General features: G+C 39.6%; 1 protein-coding gene across 3 annotated transcripts in view; it reads left to right on the forward strand.

Annotated features, from left to right (window-relative positions):
- Positions 1-5,643: 5,643 nt before the first annotated feature.
- Positions 5,644-13,230, forward strand: part of ARAP1 (ArfGAP with RhoGAP domain, ankyrin repeat and PH domain 1) — a 2,759,262-nt gene continuing 2,751,675 nt past the window's right edge. For 2 of the 3 annotated variants that reach the window (XM_044073028.1, XM_044073030.1), the window contains exon 1: positions 5,644-5,789. The gene's annotated coding sequence lies outside the window, so the exon portion shown is untranslated. The remainder of the gene's footprint in view (positions 5,790-13,230) is intronic. The other variant, XM_044073029.1, reaches the window with a different exon arrangement.

Raw genomic sequence — 13,230 nt, forward strand, 5'->3', positions numbered from 1 at the left:
GATGACTGCAAACTAGGAGCCATAATCAAAACTCCTAACGATGTGGACATCCTACAAAAGGGCCTCACTGAGACAGATGCCTGGTGTCAAAGCCATGACCTCAAGCTCAATGCCAAAAAGTGCATTGTCATCCCCTTTGGTAAAAACTCTGTACCCATGAACTACAACATAGCTGGTAGTATACTTAACACCGAAAGTGTGGTAAGAGACCTTGGGACACAGGTGGACAGTGGTCTCTCCTTTGATAATCGCATTGCCACAGTAGTAAGGAAATCCTTCCACATGGCACACCTCATCACAAAAGGTTTCGCATCCAGAAAAAAAGAGGTCATTGTTCCCCTCTACTCAGCACTCATTAGACCCATTATAGAGTACAACGCCCCTTTTGGTATGTACCTCACAAGACATCTACAACAACTGGAAAGGCTGGAGAAATACCTCACAAAGAGGATTACCGGCCTCAAACAGATGCCCTACGTAGACCATCTCAAAAAACTCCAGCTTTACTCCGTCGCATATCGCCTACTCAGCGATTATCTCTGCCTAACATACAAAGCTATGTCAAACCCAGAGCTGTTGGACATGCTCCACTTAAAGAAATCCCAATCCCTCCAAGCAACATGCTCTAGGGACCTAAACCTTGTCACCACAATGAACAGAACATGCCGGAGGGATAGATTCCTGTCCCAGAAACTTCCCATACTCTGGAATAAACTACTTATCTATATCAAACAAAGCTCCTTCTTAGCACTCTTCAAGAAAAATCTTGATGATTGGATGGGAAATAGGAAATTCACCCCGGGGATCACCTCTGTGGCTCTGCTCGACAGTGGCACAGGAAAATTATTTTCTTGGGTGGCAAAAGCCAGGGTACCTTTTTGGCTGGGCTTGTATAGGCCCCAGGGCAGATAGCCTAGTACCTACCTATGAACCTATGAACCAATATTACGTGTCTGAGTGCATAATACATACACACACACACACACACACATATATATATATGTGTGTGTGTGTGTGTGTGTGTGTGTGTGTGTGTGTGTGTGTGTGTGTGTGTGTGTGTGTGTATGTGTGTGTGTGTGTGTGTATGCGTGTGTGTGTGTGTGTATGCGTGTGTGTGTGTGTGTGTGTATGCGTGTGTGTATGCATGTGTGTGTATGCCTGTGTGTGTGTGTGTGTGTGTGTGTGTGTGTGTGTGTGTGTGTGTGTGTGTGTGTGTGTGTATGTGTGATGTTGAGAGTATAAAATGATTTCCTGGATTTGAGATTTCTTCATTCAACATATGTCAATGTTTCATGCTGCTGAGAGGAATACGCAACAAACTGTAGCAGTAAAGTGAGTTTATATAGAATGAGACAATTTCTGAAAAAGAGTCCACTTAAAATAATTTGTAAGGACAGCTACTGACTGACAACACAAAGTGAAATAAAATAAATAAATTCATGATGCACACAGAACAATATTAGCGACATGCACTTTTCAGTATATTTTTGAGAATATGGCTTTGTTTGCAGAGAAACTACATAAATATATTTTAGTTACAGAGAACACTTACAGGTTTTGTAAATGATTTCATTGCAACTGCACAGAACAGAAATAGAGAGGGAACTGTAGCAAACATTCTAAAGTAGAGGATCGGATGCCATGGTAGGTACAAAATCACTAATGTTACCTCCTAACTGTTAGGAGAGAGAGAGGGAGAGAGAAGTAACCCTGCTATACTGGCATTATTCATAGGATAAAGCCTATTAGTTGTTAATTAGCTGCTTCCTATATTCCTGGGTTTGATTCCTTCTCCAGTTGGGGAATTCAGCCAGGCTTTTCAAAGGTCTTCTGGGCTGCATGTCTAGTAACTACGTACAAAGCAGTCCTCAAGTTGATCACTTCAAAGTCCGTTGTCATTATTAATATCATGAAAGTCTTTTCACTAATTTGCATAGAACTACTCCTGCCTCTGAATCAACATGATTTGTTTGCACAAGCACACATGCCAAAGCAAAAAAAAAAAGTTGTTTTCTTAAGGAGATTTTATATGTGCACATTTCAGTGTACCATGATTGGCGGAATTCATAGAGAGTTACCTGTCATAGAACAAATTAGGATATGTGTATCACCTTATTAAATGCAATGTCACATGCATGAGTATAATATAAACATGGATAAAAATGAATTCTGTAATCAAAAGGAAAATATGAAACTGATATTTTAGAATAGAGTATTACTTAAAAATACTACAAGAGACAGAAATATAATCGTTGATGTTCGGAATGTATAAATCATAACATGTGGTGACATTAGACATGTTGACATGGTTGATTCAGTCTTAACACAAAAGATAATAAGAAATATAATGTGATCATGCTATTTAATCACAGCCAGTATTGCCAAATGTTTTTTTTCCTTGGCAACAAACATCAAACTACAATTACAGGGACTTTTACTTTTGCCACTGTGATATGTGTAGAAATTACATTCACTATATGTGATCCGTGGCAGTGTATGCGTGCCTAAATGGCTCATGTGTGAGTGAGAAAGGAATGTGATGTTTGTTGTGATGTTTTAACTGCAACAGATGGGTTTTACAGGAGCATTTTATTGAGAGCAGGAGTATTTTACAGTTTGTTAGTCTTTGCCTTTTCACAGCAGTTGTATGCTCATGATGTTAGTATGTTAATTAAGGGTTGGATATGGGGTTTGCCCCTATGATTATTATTATTGTTGTTATTACTTTTAGTAGTAGTATTTTTAATAGACTATGGTGGTGGTGCTGCGGTAGCGTTGTCGCCTGATGGTAAGACATTGTCCTGTTCGATTCTCAGCTAAAGCGTCTTCTGTGTGGAGACATGCGTAAATGGGCATACCTTCGTTGAAGGTTGTGCGTCAGGGCTGGCAACTCGGCACGTAAAAATCTACTGCCAATCATTAGCAGACCGGAGTTTTGCTGTGGCGACCTCTAACCGGGAAAAAGCCGAAAGACACAACAACATTCTTAACAGTGGTAGTAATAGTGACAGCATTTGTAACATTAGCAGTAGCAGTGATAGTAGCAGTAGCAATAGTAACAGTAATAGTAATAGCAATAGTAGTAATATTAATAGTATTAGTAGCAGTAAAAGTAGCAATAATAGTATTAGTTGTAGTAGTAATAGTAGTATTGTTAGTTGTTGTAGTCGTAACAGTATTATCATTATTAATAGTAGCAGTAATAGTAGTTGTGGTTGTAGTAGTAGTAATAGTATTATTGTTAGTAGTAGTAGTTAGAGTAGCAATAGTTATATCGGTAGTAGTAGAAGTAGTTGTGCTAGTAGCAGCATTGTTTTCCTTTGCTTATGATTTGGTGGTAGAGTATCATCACATGCTATTGAAGATGGTGCATACTTCTTTACTGATAAAGGATTTGATGATTCCGACTTTTTTTTTTTTTATATATAAGTATCCAGTATAACAGTGCTTATCATGAGTAGCTTCATACTGTAGGACATCAGCAATACTACACACTTCTCAAGGTATAATTTCCTGTTACATATTTAACCAGGAACTGCTTTTTTATTAGTCTGGATGTTCTTAATTTTGTCTATTTTTTTAAGTTAGAGTGAAACTAAAAAAGAAAGTAGAAATAATTTTAGGTTAAAGAAGCTTCTTCCATTTAACTTGTGCACTTCCTTTTTCATTGCTTATTTATTGAGTTTACTAACTTGGAAATTGTACTGGTCCAAAGACCCTTTTCATTCACAAACTTACTCATTTAAGATTATTCAATACATTATGTGAAAAAATGATAAATTCTGAATAGGAAGGTCTTCATTTTAGAGTGGTTTCATCCGCTTTTGTTCTGTTATTGAACTTTGAATGGTAAAACCCACAGCATCAGAAAACCAAAAATGAATTCCCGAAATACAGTAGGGGGAACAAGTTAACTGCAAGTGTTTATACAGGGGTGTGAGTCTTCTTGCTCCCTCAGTGTGGAGGGCAAGCCCTGCCAAACTTATGTTTGCCAAGTCTATGGTTGCACCAACACAGAGAAGGGAGAAATGTCACGGGCTGTGATTTCCGATGGTAAACGGTGACTGGCCTTGTGCTCCTTGGCAATTTGTGCAATCAATGCTCATGGAATTTCACCTTGGCTACCTGTAGATATACCATCTAATTCTTCTCATTGCTGGTGTGGGGTTTGGAACATATTTGTTACTTTTTACTTATTGCTGTATTGCACTGTTTACATAGATAATTCAGATTAAGAAGCTGTGTAACATAAATATAATCATATAGCAGGTATGTAAACGGATTTTCTGATATAATAAGCTCTGTGTATTACAGATGCATGCCATTGAGTGTCCTCACCTTTATTAGTTTTCATTTAATGAAAAAGAAACTTGCCCAGTACATTACCTGGAGGTACTTCTTCAGTGTTTTAGTGAGTACATTGATACCTGTTCTTAGCTCAAAGCATATATGCTTGTTCCTTGGTTCATGCATGCATCATTTATAAGTCACATTGCTTATGAGGCTCTTTATTACATACATTCTGGTTACTGGTTCATATCTAAATATCTGTGTACTAGTATAAGTTCCTGTCCATAATTCTAGAATTCTGAAGGCGTAGTACTGATGACTAGTAAAGAAGGTAGCACATTACAAGTAGATGATGAACATGAGACCGTATTTACTACAGTGAAGCCCTGTGGCACAAATTACCAGAACCCCATCAGTTCATAAGAACAAAATGCAGGAAAGAAACTTTCTGCTGCTAGTGCATGGGGCATGTATGCTATGCCATTGTAAGTAGCATCCTTTTTCTGCCTGTTTATCATCTTTCCCCATATTTGTCTGTGCCACAAACAATCAAGTATCTTGGGTCCATTTTCATTATCCGAAATGCAAAATTTTCATATCACTGCGATAGATTCTAGCACAGTCAGTGCTATCCTAAGCATGCATTATGAATTGCTGAACAAACCATTCCTACAGAAGAAGCTGGTGAGTGGAGTGTGGCTCATTTTATCCCATTTGGTCCATGGTGATTTTGATTATGTTATTTTATCAGTATCAGCAGTGGCACACAGCTGAACCTGTTATGGTCCCTCTGCATGCAGGTTGTTGCTGTTTTCTACTGCCATTGGCAATCACTCGGGGTACATCAAAGAGTACATTTGCAGCCCTTTCTCCAAGAGGAATAAAATACCCTATAATGTGCCTGTACCTCAATCTCTGCTTGACTCGGAAATGTAAAAGCAGTCCATAACCATACTATACTGTTCTCATACAGGAAAATGAGAGAACACCAGTTGTATGAATATTTTGGTCACAGCTATGTTATTAATTACCAACTGAATGATTATGGTTTTTGAGAGACTTGTCTTACATGCATGCAATGATATGACTGATTTATTCTTGAAAAGTACTATCTGAACATACTAGAAAGAAGGATATGCACATAATCTTAGTTCAACAGTCAATCCTCTAGCTCTTAATGGCTGTAGCAGAGTGGACATCTTTCAGCAGTACCCATTCCAATCTACAGGCTTGCATTTTTAAAATGATGCTAGCACAGAAGCAACTGGAAATGTGACAAGTATGATGTTATTTTTGTCACAGAGTATCTTCTTTTTTTTTTTAATTTCTAGTTCCTCAATCTGTTGAACAATCAGGTACTTCCCTATTCTGTTAAACTGCTGTGTTAATTGGCAAAGAAACAGTGTCCTCTTTCAAGCACGGCCTGAAACGTTTCTTGGACTAAAGAGAACGATTTTTGGAAGTAAAGAGAAACTTGTCTTTTTGCCTTGGACCAAACGGTAAAGACATTTTTTCTTTAACTAATGTTTATGCTGTGAATAAAACTGATGATTCTGTTAGTTCAGAACAAAATATTGCACTAGTGCAGGAGTTTCCTCTATGAGCACTCATGTGATGCAGATTTTATTAAGTTGTTACTGAGATGGTAAAGTAATACATTCAATCTGATTCATTTTTACAAGGAAGCATTACTGTGAGTGAAAAAATGTCTTAAGTTACTGTTCATTGCTCTCTGTAGAGACATATGTTATGTAAATAAAACAAAGAATGAACAACTAGTCAGCAGGTGTGTAGTTTATGCTTTGCACATTCATGCACCAGTAAGAAACGCAAGCAAATATACTTTAGGATTCAGTGCTTTGGGTAATTGTCAGAGTACAGGGTATAGCTCTAATGAAACAACGTAAAAAGCTGTTTATATGCAGAGTTAGCATAGCATATTGATGGCATATTATGTATGTCTGATGATGGGATGTCTGTTTTTGAGACTTTTTATATTTAATAGTACAAGCCTGTTATAGAAGGCTAATCATTTGTAAAAAAAAAAAAAAAGCATAATGTGTCATTACATCTGCTACTGATGCATTTTTTATTGACATAGCATTTTGTGTGATGAAGTCACCCTTTACATGTAGATAATTTTGCCATTTGTAAGCAGTTCTAAATATGATGCCACTACCTTTGTGAATCTATAGCTTTCTCTAAAGTAATGCTCAAGTTGTTTTTTTAGTATTGTATGCAATGTTTGGATGTTCTTTCTATTTCTATGTATGACAGTCCAGTACTTAGACTTTGTTCTTTTGAACCCATAAGGACTGCTACAATGTATTCTATTTATATCATATGTAATATAAGATGTTTTAATATTTGGTCTTTAACTAAGGAAGACTCACCATTTAAAACTGCTTGTTTTATTTATTGATTTATTTATTGACATTTGATTACTGGGAAAATCCAACTGGGTAGAAGCCCATTTTCAGTAGAGGCCTAGGGACAAAAGCTCCACATTATTACAAAACATTTTAAAACAATAATTTTACAATCTTCATAATTAAACAAAAACAATCTGTAGTTTAAATAATTATAAATTATTAGACATAATATCAAACATTGGTTAAGAAACAATACAAGGTGTGTGACAATCGTACAATATTTAGAGAAATTTTAGACAGTTTGTAGAGAAACTAAAAGTAAGTTAATGCAATACAAATAGGAATTGCAATGTGAAGTGAGGGAAAAATAGGCTTATGGTATATTTAGAGACAAAGTCATGAAAGAGAATTAGATAGCAATCAGGAAGTAAGTGAAGAAGGGAGAGTAAGGACGTATGAATGAAAAGGTACTTGTTCAAATTTAGGGATAGAGTTTATCCTGGTTTTGAGTGAGAACAGAGCCAGATTTTAGCTAGGAAGTCTTTCAGAGTGGTTTTGAAAGATGGGAGGGAGGGTATAGACCCGATGGATACAGGTAGGGATTTCCAGGCCTTAGAACCTTGCACGAGTACAGATAATGCCCTATAGATTTGCTAGGTTTGTAGACAGACAGGAGTTTTTCATCACTGGATCACAAGGACCAACTGGGAAATAAGTTGTGTAGAATGTTTTTTAGTGCTGGATAGGCAGATGGATGCTGGATAATTTTATACTATAGGTGGTAAGAAGTTGTGTGTATGTGGCAGTTCTAACCAATTTAGGCTTTTCAGTGCTATACAGTGGTGGGTTCTTAAAGGAGTATGTGCTGCAAATTTAGCAACTTTATTATAGCATTGTTCAAGCTAGTTTTTGTGAAGCCTGTGTGTTGTAAGGATGGTAATGCCATAAAGAAGAGTGGGGAGTAGATAAGCAGAGGCAGGTGTAGTTTTAGTTGCATCAGTGAGAAGGTTTCTGGCTCTGAAAAGCATTGCTAGATTTTGATGAGTTTTTCTTATGCAATTTTGTATATACATACAGTTCAAATGAAAGATTATCATCAACTATCATACTTAATAGTTTGCTATGAGAAGTGAGTTCAATGGCTGTATTTTGAAGAGAGAGGACTTTCATTTTTTTCATGAGACAGGGATTTAGGGGAAAAAAGTAGTAGTTTGGTCTTTTTTTGGGTTAAGCATGAGTTGTGAGTTACTAAGCCATGTTTCAGTGGCTGTTAAAACTTCCTGAGTAATTTTTTAGAAATGTTTTTACAGCTGAACGTAATATTCAGACTGATTAAGCAACTGCTGCTTAAGCAACTTACATTGTTTTGTATCACTTGCATGCAGAGCCTGTGGCAATCAAATCCAAATCTTCTATTTTTCTGTTGCAGCTCTTTATTGTAACCATATAGCCATGCTACCTGCTGTTTGTACAGCTGTTATAGCATTACAATACCTGCCTGTCAGATATAATTTGTGATGTATGCAACACTGTGGAGACTGGTTTTATCAGTGTTAGTGTCTAGTGTTGTTAGTGTCAGCTGTAATATGATAGGGTCAATACTAGTCACTTTTGCCACAAGGCAAAGGAGGCGATACAGCAGAGCTGTTGGTTGGGTGTCTCTAGCATCTCATGGTGTACAGAGTATGTTGGGCAAACCAAATCAATGTTCTACTGCATTTACTGAATGATGGTCTTGAACATTTTGTCTTAGAACTTAGAAACATTCAACTTGTAATACTTAACTGCGACTATATTGTGTTTATGTGCATATGACATACAGAATTGCTTAACCTTACAGGCTCCTCCTGCTTCTCAAAATGTTTTAATTTCCCTCTTCACCAGATGGATATATTGGATTAATCCTAACAAACAAAAATTGGTGTCACTTCTGAACTGAATCTGTGAGTTACTCTCATTAGACATATATCTGCTTTTCATACATTGTTAGGTATGACTGCTGGTATGCTCTCCAGGTGGGATTTTATAAAGAACAACTCCCCATCTCAGAATATCTTATGTTTTTTATCAGTTTTAATCATCAAGGAGATTGTTATTGTGAGTAAAGGTATGTTGACGAGGATAGGCTGTATTGTATTAATAAAGTGCATAAGAGTATTGCTTATGCTCCGATGTGTTCTTTATTAATTTAAGCACAGATGGTGTGTTAGCATCTGTACCGTCATTGCTGTGCATTTCCTTGACATCTGCGCCATGAATACCATCCTGCAAAAAGTTTTTCACACAAATTATTGTCCTGTATCTGTCTGAAAGGATCTGGCATTTTTACGGCAATCACTTGCCTGAAGTAGTACTGCATATGATGCAAAGTCAGAACAGGTCATGTTTCTTGTATGTTACTTTGACCTTTGGAATGAAGAATAGCATTAGAGTGTTCCATCATGACATCCTGCATTAATTATGTTTTGCTTTAATTTCAATACCCATGAGGATTCTGGATGCTCTGGGTTGATTCAATTATATGGAAGTCTATAACTTTCTTGTGGATTTCTCAGAAGTCTTGTTACTCTAAATAAACAGAGCAACAGTTTCAGTCAAGTGTAAAGTAGTAATTCTTTGACCCATAAGTGTTACTTGGTGTACTCAGTGCCATCTGCTTAATAACAAACTGCACCTGTACAAATTAGTTTGATATACAAATGACATGTAGTTCTTTACAAAACTCCAGTTAGCTATGCTGGCATATGTTACAGATCCACTGCCGTACGTCTCCTGGCATAGCTGATAATACCCCACATCATCACATTGTGTTTGAGCAACTCCAGTAGCATAAGGACAGGATGCTTATCTGTACTGCTGTTAACAAGAGTTTGAGTAGACTCTTAGGTTCATAGGTTCATAGGTTCATACTAGGCTATCTGCCCAAGGGCATTTATAAGCCTAGCCCATAGTTATTTGGCTTTCGCCACCCCTTTAGTTTGAATAAAACTATGCCTATTATTTTGCTGTGCCTCTGTCAAGCAGTGACACTGAAGTAATCCCTGGGGTATATCTGCGATCCCCCATCCATTGGTCAAGATTCCTCTTGAACAAGGCCAGTGAGGTGCTCTGCCTCACATGTACCGGGATTTTGTTCCACAGCATAGGGAGTCTCTGGGTGATGAATCTGTCCCTCCAGCACGTTCTATTAATAACCGTGTCAAGGTTTAAGTCTCCCGCCCTTGTGGTTCTGAGGGATCTAGATTTTTTGAGGTGAAGCATATTCATCAAATCAGGGTTTGACATGGCCTTATATGACAGGCACAGGTCACCTCTGAGCAAGCGGTATGAGACTGAATAGAGCTGGAGTTCTTTCAGTCGGGCAGCATAAGACATATTTTTGAGACCCTTTATCCTTTTGGTGAGGAACTTTTGGGGCCTTTCCAGCTGCTGCAGGTGTCGGGTCAGATACATTCCGAATGGGGCATTGTACTCAATCATAGGTCTAATGAGTGATGAGTACAGGGGGACGATGACCTCCCTTGATCTAGATGTGAATCCCTTCATGATCAGGTGGGCAATGTAGAAGGTTTTCCTAACTACTTTAGCTACATGAGTGTCAAGCGAAGGCTACTGTCAACCTGGGTCCCCAGATCCCTGATGACTTCTTCTGTGCTCAGTGGATTGCCACCTATATGGTAGCTAGGGGTAACCTTATTTTTCCCGAAGGGTATGACTATGCATTTCTTGGCATTTAACTTTAGACCATGGCTCTGGCACCAGTTATCCGTTTCTGTGAGGCCCTTCTGAAGGATATCTGTGTCAGATGTGTTTTCGACTATGGCGCCCAGTTTGCAGTCATCTGCAAACTTTGTCAGCCATAACCCTCCTGTGTTTGCTTGTACTTCAGAAAAGTAGATGCCGAACAAGAGTAGACCCAGGACTGAGCCCTGTGGGACACCACTTGTGACAGGCTTTGAGTCTGACATGGCTCCAGCAACTCTGACCCTGTGGGTTCTGTCACTTAGCCAGTTTGCAACCCATCTTGTGATGTATGGGTTTACATTCAAGCTGATGAGTTTTTCGATGATACCTGAGTGGGGTATTGTGTCAAAGGCCTTTGCCAGGTCAAGGTAGGCTGTATGGACTGCCTTTCCTTCATCAATGGCCTTGGTGACTGTCTCGAAAAAGTCAACCAAGTTTAAAAGGCATGATCTGCCTTTGACAAAGCCAAACTGGGTTGGATCCAAAGTCTGCAAGTTCCCTATGTCTTTATTTATGAGTTCCATTATGATCCTCTCCATGGCTTTGCAGATAAGGCTTGTCAAGCTAATGGGACGGTAATTTCCAGGGTCGGTGGAGGCACCGCCCTTGTGAAGTGGGACCACAGTCGCCGTGCGCCACTCCTTGGGTACGTATCCTGAGGTGAGGCTAAGATTAAACAGCTGTCCTAACTGCGGGTTTAATTCCTCATTGAGTTCGTGGAGCACACAGCCGGGGACACCATCCGGTCCCATGGATGCTGTGTTTTTGCTTTGGAGAGAGCAGTTCTCACCTGGGCGTTGGAGATGTTTGGGGGGCTACAATCCTCTGGTATAGATATCTCCCTTTTGGGGGGAAGGGGGGGGAGAAGTTTGCACTGAACCTGTCAGCCAGTATGTTGGCAATGTGTGTAGGTTCAGTAATCTTCACATCATTTTGAACTAATTCTGAGCATATCTGGGAGTTTCCTCCTAGGTTTCTAACATAGCTAAAGAAGGCCTTATGATTGTCTTTTGAGTCCTTGACGATTTTTCTCTCAAAATTTGCCTTGGATGATTTTATGAGAGCTCTTAGTTTTTTACTTATAATGATCAAAGGTGTCTTACCTTTCAAGGATTTTGCTCTATCTTGTAGTAGCTTCCTCCTTTTGTTGTAGAGCTTGTTTATGGCTGGGGTCCACCAGACTGGACGCTTGCCTTTGGTACAAAGAGTCTTAGTTTTGTTTGGGATTGCCTGATCCATGCAGTCCTGTAGGTGCTGGTAGAAGGCATTTGTAAGTGATTCAGCGGTTTGAGTAATGTTTACCACTGGCTCAGGGGCCTTAAAGGAGACCACGCTAGTTTTTAGAAGTGTGAAGTCAGCTTTTGAGAAGTTTTTCACTGTGGTCTTTTTTATTTCAGGTGGTGGAAGGATGTGGTCCTCCAGCGAGATTAGTTTATGATCTGATCTCACCAGTGAGGGGTATACTTCCGGTGTTGAACATTGTGATCCCATGTTCGTGATGATGAGATCAAGTATGTTTTCTCCTCTTGTGGGGATGGTGACTAGTTGTTCCATGGCATTTGAGTTTATGAACTCCAGGAACCTTTGGGCTAGAGTGTTTGGGCTTGAGTAGTGTTCCCAGTCTATATTAGGGTAGTTGAAGTCACCTAGTATGATGGTGTTTGGAGATACATTTATCCCCTCCATTGTTTTCAGGAAGGCCATGTGAGGTTCCTGAGTTTGAGAGGGTGGCCTGTAACATGCTACAAATTGCAGAGCAGTCTTGCCTATGGTTAATTGCAACTGGATGGTCTCCGATGCATCGTGCGTTGCCACCAACCTTGAGGTGTGGGTGTCCTTTATGAATATGGACACCCCCCCTCCTTTCTTGGTGTTTTCCGGATTTTGGGGCCGGAACGCATGATATGAGGTGAAACCTGATAGTGCTGGGGTGCTCTCAGGAGCCTTGAACCAGGTTTCTGTCACAGCACAGACATCGATGTTCTCCATACTGAGAAGGGCCTCGAGTGCGTGCATCTTGAGATTGAGACTTCTGGCATTGAGCAGCATTACCCTTAGTTTTTTTACATTTTTGTGTGCTAGGGTGGTAGGTTTAGAATTTGAGCCTTGCCTAAAAAAGGCACTATGGGGGTGGCAAGAGCCTTTGCCAATATCCGGAAGCCTAGGGGTGACAGGTGCAAGCCGTCCCTTGTGAAGCAGGGTGGCTTGTCCAGCATGTCATCCCAGGCAGACAGACATTGGATCCCCTTTGAATGACACCAGAATTTAAGCCAATTATTAAAGCTGATCATCTTATCACTGTATTGTGGCATCATTCTAGGTGAAGGTAGGATACTGCTCAAGGTCAGGGTCATACCTGCCTGGGCTACATAATCAGAGAGCTCCTCAATGTCTCTTTTCATGTAGTCCAAGGAGGTACGTCTCAGGTCGTTGACACCAGCGTGGACAATGACTGAGTCGTACTTGTACCTGCTGTTGAGAGACCTGAGTGCTTGTGTTATGTGTCGGATTCTAGTGCCCGACAGGCAGCTTACTGTGACCTTCTCCTTACTCAGTCTGGTGAGCGGGACGTCAGTGTGTCTGACTATGGAGTCACCTATGACAAGTATGTTTGGTGTTGTATTTGGCCTTAAGGGCAGTGACTGCTTTGCACACTGATTTTGTTGTTTATGTGTTGTTTGTGTGGTGTATTGAGTTTGCAGTTGCTTGGGTGTCTGCTTTGGAGGCCTCTGCTGTTTAGGTAAATTTTTACTCAGAGCCTCCGAGTATGTCTTAGTGTGTTTATGTGTTTGATTCAGTGGTGTGGTTGAGTTATGTGAGACTG

This window comes from Protopterus annectens, chromosome 5.part1, assembly GCF_019279795.1.
Source record: "Protopterus annectens isolate FY-2018-M chromosome 5.part1, PAN1.0, whole genome shotgun sequence".
In the NCBI taxonomy this organism is placed as follows: Eukaryota; Metazoa; Chordata; order Ceratodontiformes; family Protopteridae; genus Protopterus; species Protopterus annectens.